This window comes from Biomphalaria glabrata, chromosome 4 (genome assembly GCF_947242115.1).
Source record: "Biomphalaria glabrata chromosome 4, xgBioGlab47.1, whole genome shotgun sequence".
NCBI lineage: Eukaryota > Metazoa > Mollusca > Gastropoda > Planorbidae > Biomphalaria > Biomphalaria glabrata.
The window spans coordinates 17,954,534-17,966,439 of NC_074714.1; the positions used below are offsets into that span (position 1 = coordinate 17,954,534).

General features: G+C 34.3%; 1 protein-coding gene across 2 annotated transcripts in view; it reads right to left on the minus strand.

The window, feature by feature from the left end:
• LOC129925731 (uncharacterized) overlaps window positions 1–11,648 on the minus strand; it is a 166,639-nt gene extending 154,991 nt beyond the window's left edge. The window contains exon 1 of one of the 2 annotated variants that reach the window (XM_056025953.1): window positions 11,196–11,648. The gene's annotated coding sequence lies outside the window, so the exon portion shown is untranslated. Of the gene's footprint in view, window positions 1–11,191 lie in introns of both variants that reach the window. The other variant, XM_056025952.1, reaches the window with a different exon arrangement.
• Window positions 11,649–11,906: the final 258 nt, after the last annotated feature.

Consider the following 11,906-nt stretch of genomic DNA (forward strand, 5'->3'; position numbering starts at 1 on the left):
ATGACAAATCACCATAATAAATCACATTGGTAAATCGCCATGGTAAATCAATTAGGTAAATCAACATAATCAACAATGTTATTAAATCAGAATGGTTTGTGTTTGTCTAAAGCACACAAAGAACAAAGCACCTTCCTCCATTAGGACGTAAATTGAATGGTGGGTCTGTCTAGGATTCAGTTATCCGATATCAAACTCAGTGTCAACTTACTCACATCTTGTTGATTTAAACTTAATGACTAGGAATTAAACAAATCCAATTCTAAAATAAATTCTGGAAATTATTAAAAACAAAATCGCTTGGCTCCTAGCTTGGCTCCTAGCTACATATTATGCCAATTAGACCCGGAAGTCTTTGCTATGTGAGGTTTATCTTTTCAACCCTTTTTAATCCAAAGCAAAGTTTCTCATTCTGTTGTAATTCAATTATTAGTGCATTAAACTTCTTGAAATAAAACAAAGAACGCATTTTTCAAAGTGTAAAATACAGTTAATCTTTTTTTTAAACATTTCAACATTAGCAGTGAGCGTTTAGAATCGCTCTAAAAGCTTTTGTACAATTTTTATTCTCGATGACACACATTCTTCTACATAATGTCAAGAGAAAGGAATAGACAGAGCGCGAGACAACTCGAGACCAACAAATACAACTCTGGGTGAAATTTGTGTTTTTAAAGAATATGGACCGAGAGTATTCTACATTTGTTCTGTTTAGGTTCGATAACCAATGGAGGAAATCTTGTCACATTGTGGCTGCACGGATACGCGAGGGAGAATTGTGAAGGAAACAAACGAGTAGATAACAAACAAAAAACAACGTTACAAAGACAGTTTGTGTGGAAACACAAACTCAAAATCGGCCCCCGAAGTGGTCCACCTAGAGTCTTCACCAGGATTCGAACACGGGACTTCCGTTTCCAAGTGCTTTACCCCGAGCCACAGCATCTCTATATATTCATTTAGCGTACACTTATATTTTTTTTAAAATAATAATTATAAACCGTATCCATACATTCAAAATTTATAACATGTTACATGTAATAAAGAGAAACTAAAAAAGATTTATTCTTCTTACAAAATTAGATAAATTAGTAACACGAAAACAAAAATCTTGACCTACTTTAAGCTACAATTGTGTACAAGTCTTTCCCCTCGCAAATAATAAATTAATATATCCATTGTCATTTGTCATATAAACTAGACATAGATCTAACTAGATCTAGTTTTAGATCTAAATCTAGATCTAAATCTAGATTCAAGATCTATGTCTAGGTCTAGAACTAGATCTAAGTGTCTAGATCTAGAAATAGAACAAAGTCTTGATCTAGAGTTAGATCTAAGTCTCGATCTAGAACTAGATATAGAATCTTGATCTAGAATCTACTATATCTAGACCATAACTCGTATGAACTTACACATTGAATCTTACAATTACTAGACGTAGGCCAATGTTATGATCATGAATAGTAGTTACCGGGTAATGGTGTACTATGCTGTTCGTATCCGATTCATTTCTTAATGTGATTATTGTTTACATACTAAATAAATCTTCACCCATAAGCTGTCAGAAGATACGTTATTGCCTTAATAATTAGAATTTTGTTCAAATTATTAATACATTATATATTATAAATATATCTAGATCTGGGCTCTATTTAGTCTTATTTAGACTGCCAAGTGTAGGCCCCTATAATGAGGATATGTCAAAACTGCGCGCTATAAAGGTAGTTCGTTATTTTTGAAACTCATAACTAAAACGAAGTTCGTATCAAAATTCTTTTTTAAAAACAACATTTGAATCACTATTCTATTCAATGAGTTAGTCAATAAATGTAAAATATATTTCATAATGATCCATTGACACTTTTACCATTGTGACCTTAGATGTACATTTTTTTTTCAGGTCCTACGAGCTTCTGATTGTTGTTTTGATGGTACAAGGATTCGAACCCTGCCAGATGCGATCTTCTGCCGTCCTGCAGGAGTTTAAGGACGTAATCTTTATTTCTGACGAAAGTTGAGGTGTTACTGGTGTTAGATGATGTTTCTCTGTCAGACCTTGTGGTCTATAGGGCAGATGATATAAAGGTCATCTGTTTCTGTGACCTACGATTAACGAGGGTGTAACGTGGCCAGACAATGACAAACCTCCTTTACTTTTCCCCAACTATTGTCAAGTACCCATTAGAGCTGGGTAGATAGATCAGAGGCGCCCAAAGATCCCGAAAATAACAATCCCAGTCTTCACCAGGATTTGAACCCGGGACCCCCAGTTTGGAAGTCAAGCGTTCTAACGCTCAGCCACCGCGACTCCTGTTAGATGATACACGAAGCAATATCAGGAAAAGAAAAGTGTATTCTCTCTTTCATATTGTTTGAAGTTTACAGTTTTAATTTTCTTTTCAAATGATTTCATCCACTTCCACAACCCCCAAAAATGAAGAAAAAAAATATTTTAATGTGTTTTAACATTCAATCTAGTTGAAATATCACATCTATAGATTAGCAGATATTCAAATTGATAAATGTGGATTTATTTTGAACAATGTCTTCTGAAGCGAGTTCTGTGCAGATGTTGCAATGCGCATGCGCGTTATTCTGAAAAATGTTCCGGATTTCCACCTGCGGTTAAATTGAAAGCAAAAAAATCAGGGAAGAAAAAAAACAACAACACATCTCCATTTTGCCTGAGCAAATTATTGAAAGCTATGAGGCTAATGAAGATGTCGTAGGGATGGGAAGTTGGAGATTTGGATGTAAATTCGAGCTGATTGATGATCAACTTTGTTTTTCTTACGGCTTCGGCACGTCGGGAAACAGGCGAGAAACAAAATACAAAGAGGGGGAAAAACGGGAGAGAATTCTTGTCTTCTTTTTTTTTTAAACTCACATCTACTGTATAGAATAGGATATAGCATATGTTTGAAGGGGAGAGAATGTGATCATATTTAAGGGTTATTACTTTACAGATACACAATAATGTAAAAACTGTTATGCTGTTAATATTGTATGTAATGCACAAATATATATTACCATAACACCATTACACAATTAGCTGATGTACACACTAGCCACTCATTGAATAAAGAAGCAATAGCAAATCAATACTTTTCCGAAACAAGTGGACTAGGGTGCGAACCCCAGAGAATACTGTTTTTTTGTTCTTTAAATCCAGGATTTTTTTTTTCAGGACGCCAGAGTCAACACTACAATACTGGATTACTGACATTAAGTTGGGGAAAGCCACAACAGAAGGTCGTTGTACTGGCCACATAACACCCTCGTTTACCTTTAAACTAATAAAAGGTTACCATTTACATGATCTGCCCAATAGATCGCGAAGTCTGAACAAAAAAAAATCTAAATGTGCATTTATTATTCAGCACTCGAGGCTCGGGCTCTTGTTTATTTGTAGTTGTCATATTTTCAATTTATGAAGCCCTTACATTTTATATAGTAAAGTGCCCTTTTCAGACCTTGGGCAGATGATGTAAAGTTCATCTGTTTCTGTGGCCCACGGTTAAGGAGGGTGTCATGTGGCCAGCACAACAACCAACCGCTTTAACTTTTCTTGTTTATGTAATGTCGTTTTACTGGATAGACGTTTAGGCTAACTCTTGCTTTTATTTCAAGGACATAGACTCGTACCCAGGCACCCAGTCGAAAGTGAGTTGCCGTTTGAGACTCCCTGGGGTGATCAATGGGACGTGTGATTGAAAATAGTTTTGATTCTCTAACTCTCTTTGAAGCCTTTACTTGGAGCTAACTAAGCGATTAGCCTCCCCTGTTGTTATCCTGGATGGGATCTCTTTTTTTAGATGATGAAAGAACAAAAAGAATGTTTTAAAGCATGCCGGGAAACCAAGATGATGATGATGGGTGCTAGTCAAATGGCAGAATCGATTCAATCCACTGCAGCTGTTAGTGTAAAGAATCGATTATGTAAAACTAATATAACATGAAATAAAAATTGATATGTCTTAAATGTCAAGACAAAATACTTGGACCCGAACCAAAATTTAAAAAATAATACTTATAAAGTCCCCATTTCAGTCCTTGCGATATATAGGACAAAGGTCACCCGTCAACGGTTAACGAGCAGGGTATCATGTGGCCAGCACAACGACCAACAACCTTTACTTTCCCCAACTAAAGCCAGATACCCATTATAGTTGGGTTGACTTAAAAATCCCGAAAATCCCAGTCTTCAACGAGATTCGAGTCCAGAATTCCAGGCTCAGAAGACTTAACCACTCAGCCACCTGGCATCTTTTAACACGGAAGTACTCACACACACACACACACAATAACCACCTCCCTCATATCCCAAAAACAAACTAACGACCCTCACAAAACATCTCACCCACACATCTACCTTCACTCTTATAACCCCCACATCGCCAGCCTGTACAAGGCTTCAATCGGCCTACATCTTCGCCACCACACCCTCTATAGGAGTCAGTGAGTAAAGTTACGATTGAATAGCATGGTGCCTTAACACTATTTTCAAGGTGATCTTGGGACAATGAACTGCGATGACTGATAATTAATCGAGATGACCAACTGATGACCATCTGTTCTTAACTATGGTCAAACACTCACGCACAATCTACCACTCGATCTCTCCTCTTCCCATTCTTTATATTTCTAGTCCCTAGAATACATTCGGAGTGAGAGAGAGAGAGAGAGAGAGAGAGAAAGAGGGAGACAGAAAGAGAAAGAGAGAGAGAAAGAGGGAGGGAGAGAGAAAGAGGGAGACAGAGAAAGAGAGAGAGAGAAAGAGAGAGAGAGAAAGAGAGAGAGAAAGATGGAGACAGAGAGAGAAAGAGAGAGAGAGAAAGAGGGAGACAGAGAGAGAAAGAAAGAGAGAAAGAGAGAGACAGAGAGAGAAAGAAAGAGAGAAAGAGAGAGAGGAAGTTAAAAGTTATCGTCTAGAAATGCTCGGCGACCCCTTTATACAATCCCCAATTGACCCACAGGTTCAGAACCCCTGCTCTAGATCTATGGTACACACTACACACGCAATATTTCATGTGTACATTAAGTTGTACTTTACATCTCAACGAATGAAACAAACGGTAAAAAGCACACATTTGATCCTCGGTGATATATATCAAGGAAAATATTTGTAAGAGAATTATTTTTTTCTGAAATTCATTGTCAAACAATTATTCAAGAACCATGTAGAAAAATTTGATTTGAATAAAACACAAACAATAAAAACACACACACACACTCACACACAGGGGCTCGTGCGAAGTGAATACATTTACTGTGTGAGGAAGCCTGTGCAAGGTTCGTGACAAAAATATCGGATATTACAACAAGATCTAGAATAAAAAAAAACTCACAGCATATTACAACTAGATCTAGTTATTCTAGATTATTCTAGAAGATTTGTCACTGTATATTACAACAAGGATGGCTGCCTGGTCGTGCGGTTTGCGCGCTGGACTGTCGTTTGGATTTATCGATGGTCCCGGGTTCAAACCCTGCCCGCTCCCTTTCCCCGTCGTCCTGCGGGAGGTTTGGACTAGGATGTGAACTATCTTCAACTCTGAAGGAACATCCAAAACATGTAAAACAAACAGATCTAGAAGAAACCTCACCGCATATTACAACTAAATCTTGAAGAAAACCAAAATATTAAATCTTAGAATAAGCTTGTTATTTTCCCTCTTTTCCACTCTTGATTTCATATTTATATTTAGATCATCTTATTCTTATTTCAAAAAGAAAAAAAGATTTAAACGCTTTTCTATGTGATAGATCTACAGCATCATCCTTTACTTTCGTGCATAAGTTTACATCACCTCAAATAGTAAATAGCCACCAGCAACAATAAAAAGAAACCTTTGTCAGTAGATGTATTGTTCATAAGTTGATAAATGTACCCCAGAGAAAATGAAAACATGAACATAAAAGAAAGAACGATCCTCTAATTAAAAAACAAAATTCCCCTTTTAAAATGTAGTTGATTCTGTTTTCATTTCATTCAGCAGGTGTTCAACTTCTAATCGACCAGGTGTTGAGACATAACAAAAACTAATACATACGCATTAGAAAATTGTTTGACTGCCATTATTAGGGTAGGGTTGTAAGACAATTCAAATACACAAAGAGAGAACAGAGTTTGAATCTGAAAAAAATAGTTTTTTGTTGTTGTTGGGTTTTTAAATCTTTAGACTGAGTTTTTAAACATATGAATTATGTATAAACAAAGTTCTAAACAAATTTGTTTATATTGTCCATAAGAAAATGTGTGTCCCTTCTGTGGGTTCTCTTTAGAGTTTTGCAATCAACTTTCTGTGAGCTGCCATGTTGTTATTGTTGTTGATGTTTATTTTAATAACACTCTAGGAACGTGATGAAAGCTACCACCGAAGACACAGGCGGTGAATTAAAGACTTTAATAGACCTCGCCGTAGACACCTTCGACTGTGTGATCTATGGCAGAATGTGCAGGTCGCAAATGGGACTGCCTGGTTACGTCAAATATTTCACTCTTGATTAATGTTCGTATGTAAAAATGTTTTAATATTACAGATTTAAAAAAGAAATTATGTGAAAGTTCAAAGTCATCATTTCTTAAAATTTATCAACTAGGAAATTAGAAGATGCAGAAACGCACACAGATTGGTTGCCCTCTTGATAGACAAGATTTAAAAAACACGATACAAATTGTTTTATGTATCGATATCGATTCACTGCGAGGAGTTCTCAGGATCAAGTCTGATTGCTGCTTTATTTATTACTATCTTACTGTTCTAGCGCACCAGGTCGGTACAATTAAATCAATTGTTTATATACACATCCAAATTTAATGTGTACCTGAAAATGGTTGGGCCTTGTGCTAGCCACATGACACTCTCGTTAATCGTCGACCATAGAATCAGATGAATTTTACATCATCTGTCCCATAGATCACAAGGTCTGAAAGGGGTTTCTACATTTACCTTATATACGCAAGTCCTCCTGCTACTAAGTGACCTCTTAAAATTCATATTTTATCATTTTGATTTGTGATTCTGTTTGATTTAGTTTACTTTTTTGTAAATCATTGTAAATAAAAAACGCATATAAATGTATGTGGGATTTGTAAAAATCTCTAAAAATGAAGAAAAGAAAAGAAAAAAGGTTTTTGAAAAAAAAAATTGTTTGGATAAAATAGCATAAAAAATATTAATATGAGTGTAAATAATAAAAAGAATAAATAAATAAATAAAGACAAAATTAAAAAAAAACAATAATTAAAACACACAAAAGACAGGCGCCCATCAAGATATACATATGCTACGTTTAAGTATGCTTATGAGTTATGCATTTTTTAGAATTTCAAAACTGTTCATTATTATGGTGAGAATCAAGTTACATTTAAACCAAATATAATTTAAAGATTAGAATACCGAGTTTTTTTTCTAGGCGCATGACACTATGTATAGCATGACGTTTACCGTTTAGTTATTGTTAAGCTATTTTTTATCTTATACTTCGAATACTAGATATTCCCTATTATAATCTTATTTCTACCAATGCAAGGCACACAACATTGTACATCTGTGAAGCGGTAGAACGTGTGTTCAGAGACAAACCAATGTGAAAATAATATCACATAGCACAAACATTTGTCAAATATAACTCGGAGACCAACAGTTTGCGAAAGAGAATAGAAAAACCTGAGGATCTCTTCTAAGCCTGTCATGTGAACACATAAATAAACAAGATCACAATGAGAGTTTGTGTTTTCATACGAACACAGAGGCGGCCACGGAAGGGTCCACCCATGGGTCATCTTAACGGTTTCAATAGTAGAAGCTTTCACCAGCCACAAATCTGAACTACCCCCGTAACAAAACAGACGTGTGAGAGGCGAAAGTGTTGCCGATGTGATTGTATTGTTTGGCACACAAACTATGTTATTATTGTTATTACACTGTTAGTACCCAGACGTATTCAATGAACTGATTGTTCTGTAGATAGAGTTTAGCTAGAGCATAGACTAACCGATGGAGTTAAAATAACTGATGGTTGATCAATGGACAATGGAGTTAATCATGTATTTTAATAATCAACATTAGTATCTAGATAAATTCGTATCCATATGCAAATGTATTTGTTTTAGTGGTAGCGTGTTGCCGGCTAACATTGAAGTTTTTAAAATATGATTTATGTGGTCATAAAATGGAAATTTATAATTTGAAAACACAAATACAAACTTCGGTAATATATTTAGTAGCTTGTATAACGGAAAATACATAATGTAAACACACATACAGTTACATAGATACATATATATAGCTGTCTACATTTAATATGGTATAGCCCAATTATTTATACTATTACTAGTAAATGGTTTTAATATGGTCTATTTTTTTAGAAAAAAAAAGGCTTGCATATTTAATTTTTAAAAACAAAACAATTTCCTCTTAGAAGATACAAGGTAAGCCATTACATCAGAACTTTGAAAGCTGCAAAATGTCATAAAATCTGATCGTCAATATATTTTCTAGTTTTTGACAACCAAACATTTAGGATTACATAAACACAACACATAAATTAATAGCAGATTTCTCCTATCTGGGCCGATATATTTTTTTATTTTGTTAGGGGAAAAAAGTAGACTATGTATTATTTAAAAAAAAAAACTTCATCCAATATTATGCATGAAACTTTTTTACTATTCGACTTTTGATGGCAATGTCATAAACAATGTAGCAACCAGTTTTACTATCATATTTTGAAAATGCTAGATTTTTAAAAATTACGATCAAGATATATATCCCTTCAATATTAATATTTAATATGGAAGTGTAAGAAATAATTGACTGAATATTGTGTTTATATTTTGAACTTAACTACCAATTCCAAGCATTGTAAATACTAAATTCAGACAAAAGTACTGGTTATAAATCATAGACATAAATAAATATAGACTGGAAGTAGGAAGTTATTTTTATTTGGGGGAAGTCAAATATGTTTTATGTACTCTATCGATGTGAAAAAAAAATGGCGGCAATCGAGCTATAAATTCTAGGACTAACATTTCAGCCAATATATAATTATGATCTTTAGTTTTGAAAAGTACAAAACTGCCATATTCCCAATATTTTGCCTTTGTTTCATAATCATAGACATAGGCAAATATATATATAGGTTTGTGATGTGGATCTATGTTTGTTGACATGGCTTCTTTATTAATGTATGGCGGTCGTCTTATCGATTCAAATTGTTAGAATTAGTTTTTAGTCAAAAAAGTCAAAGAAAATGAGCAGAACGTGCTCTAATGTTCGTAGTACGATAGGCCAAGGATAAATTCTAAAGGTTGAAAAAAAAAATGAATATTATACACATTAACTTTCAGTTTCAGTAAGTCAGAATAATTCAGTATCACTGACACCGTGACTGTCACTAGTTTAATATTGATTGATCTAAATCTAATAAATATGACTAATATTTGTAATAACTAGGTCTAATACTTTTCATACTTTTTACTACTAACTATTAAACTAATCAGTCTATCATCTATGCATGCAGACTATAGACTAGATCTAGTATAAGTATAGATTATAGATCTAGTGACAATCTTGAATCTAGTCCTAGACTATTTATATACTAACTATAGACTAGACTATACAGATTACAATTATAGTTTATAATATAGTATAGTAGTATAGTACTAGATCTAGTAGTAAGTAGTATTTTTTTACTATAGTATTTATATAGACTAGATCTAAATCTAGCATTTAAAACTATTTATAATTAGGCACGATTAGAGATATAATAATACAGAAGGGGTTCTATCAATTATATAGGTTATGGCTCAAAAACAAACAAACTATAAATACTTTTAATTTTACACTGCTCATAACTGCTGTATAACTCATACAAACTTATCTTTTCCCAAATGTTTCCCATAATAATTTTTACTTTATCGTCCAGTCTATATATATATGTCTATGTTATAAATGTTCATTTTATCCCCCTTTTTTATTTTGTAGGGTTGTAGAGTACTTCCATGGAAGAATTAATTAACATATATTTATAAAAAAAAATTATTAATCCATTAGTTTTATTAACAATCAGTCAAAGGATCAATCGTTAAGAATTAAATGAAAATACACTTTTTTAAAAGTTCTTTATTGCTCTTGGAGCGGACAGGTCGCTATAACAACGGATAATAAAGATTATTATTATTATTATTATTATTATTTAGTGCGGCACTATTTTTAGACATTGAAAATTTTCCCAATCTTGGCAATGCCTTTATTTTTCAATTTCAATGTAGACTTTAGACTTTAAATAGGTTTTTTATTACATTATTATTATTATTATCAATTCTAAATTGAGCCTAACAACTCATAATGGTCTATTTTAAGACCATTGCATTTTCTTTGCTGACAAAACAAGTTTACCAAATATATCTATTTAGATTGCATACGGCTGATAATATAGGTTTAGATTCTGGCCTAATTATCATCGAAATGTCAAAATCAATAGATTAAAGTAAAGATTTAAAGTGGATCTTAATTCTTAAATTCAATCGTAATACGATGACCTAATAATAAAGAAGATTGCCTAGATTTCAGACTCTACATCTAGATCTGAGTGTTATTGAAATCATTGGTTTTAAGTTATTTCCTTTTATAAGTTTCTGGAGTCCCTAAAGAAATGAAGATCATTAGGTCCTAGCCTCAACCTCCAGAAATACACCAGGGGCGGGCAGGGGATGACTGGGTGGGGTTCAAACTAGGGAGAGTCTTAACGACAGTCCAAAGCATTACATACCACACGACCACGCCAATCAGAAAATACTAGTCTACATAAAGAAATTAAAACTGAGGATTAAAAACAACGAAATTATAAATATTTAAATCTAGAACTAGTCTAAAGTCTCTATATAGATCTATATATTCTAGATCTAGTATAGATATAGATATTGATTTTATTATGGAGCTAGATCATAGGTCTAGGTCTATATTTATTGTCTGTGAAAATACACTACAAATCATGTACCTTGCTTCAGTGTCATGTACATAGCCTATGTAGATCTAGATAGAGTCTACTATGATATACAATAGATCCGTAGATCTAGCATTTCTAGATCTAGTCTAGAATCTAAATAATAAAAGAAATATTTATTTAAGGAAGGTAGATCTAAATAGTTTAAACGATTCATCTAGAATCAACCTACCTACTGGATCTAGTCTAGATCTATATTCCCAGTGAATTGTGAATGCTATCCAATGATCCGCGAAAGCAATAGAATCACAGTTTGTGTCTCTGAAACTAATCCACTTTAAAACAACAACATTACAACACCACCAGAGAAACAGCTCAGACGGCAAGAAGACAATTCACGTGTGTGTGAGAGAAGTCAGTAATGAAGCGTCGTGTTTATCTCCGTAACAATTGCACCGACGTTTTTAAGTCTGCTACCGTTTTGGATTCAAATAAAGACCACACGTATTTTTTTTTAACCCTCTCCCCTGTCCTCTCTCTCTCTCTTTCAGTCCCCCTTTTTCGGCATCGCTTCCCTTTTTCCCAAACGAGTCGCTCCCCCTTGCCAAGCGTCCACTGTCAGTTGATTTAGCCCCTGTACAGCGGTAAGTACCAGCGTTATTACAAGCGAAGGCGAAGTGGAGGCATTGAAGGAAATAGAAAGGCGGGCCGGTGGGGGGATATACTCTAATTAAGAAATGGGCAGGGCGCTCCCTTCCTCCCCTTTGTTCCACCCCTTACTTACTTTTGCACCCCTCTTTTATATTTACAGTTGTTTTTTTTTTGTTTTTTTTATGTTATTCAAAGACCGTTTACCGTGGCGCTACGCGTTGTTCGCTCCACCCTACAAGTAGCAGGCACAAGACGTTTGTTTACGCAGCCGCTCGCCGCTGCAGTCGGCGGTTCCG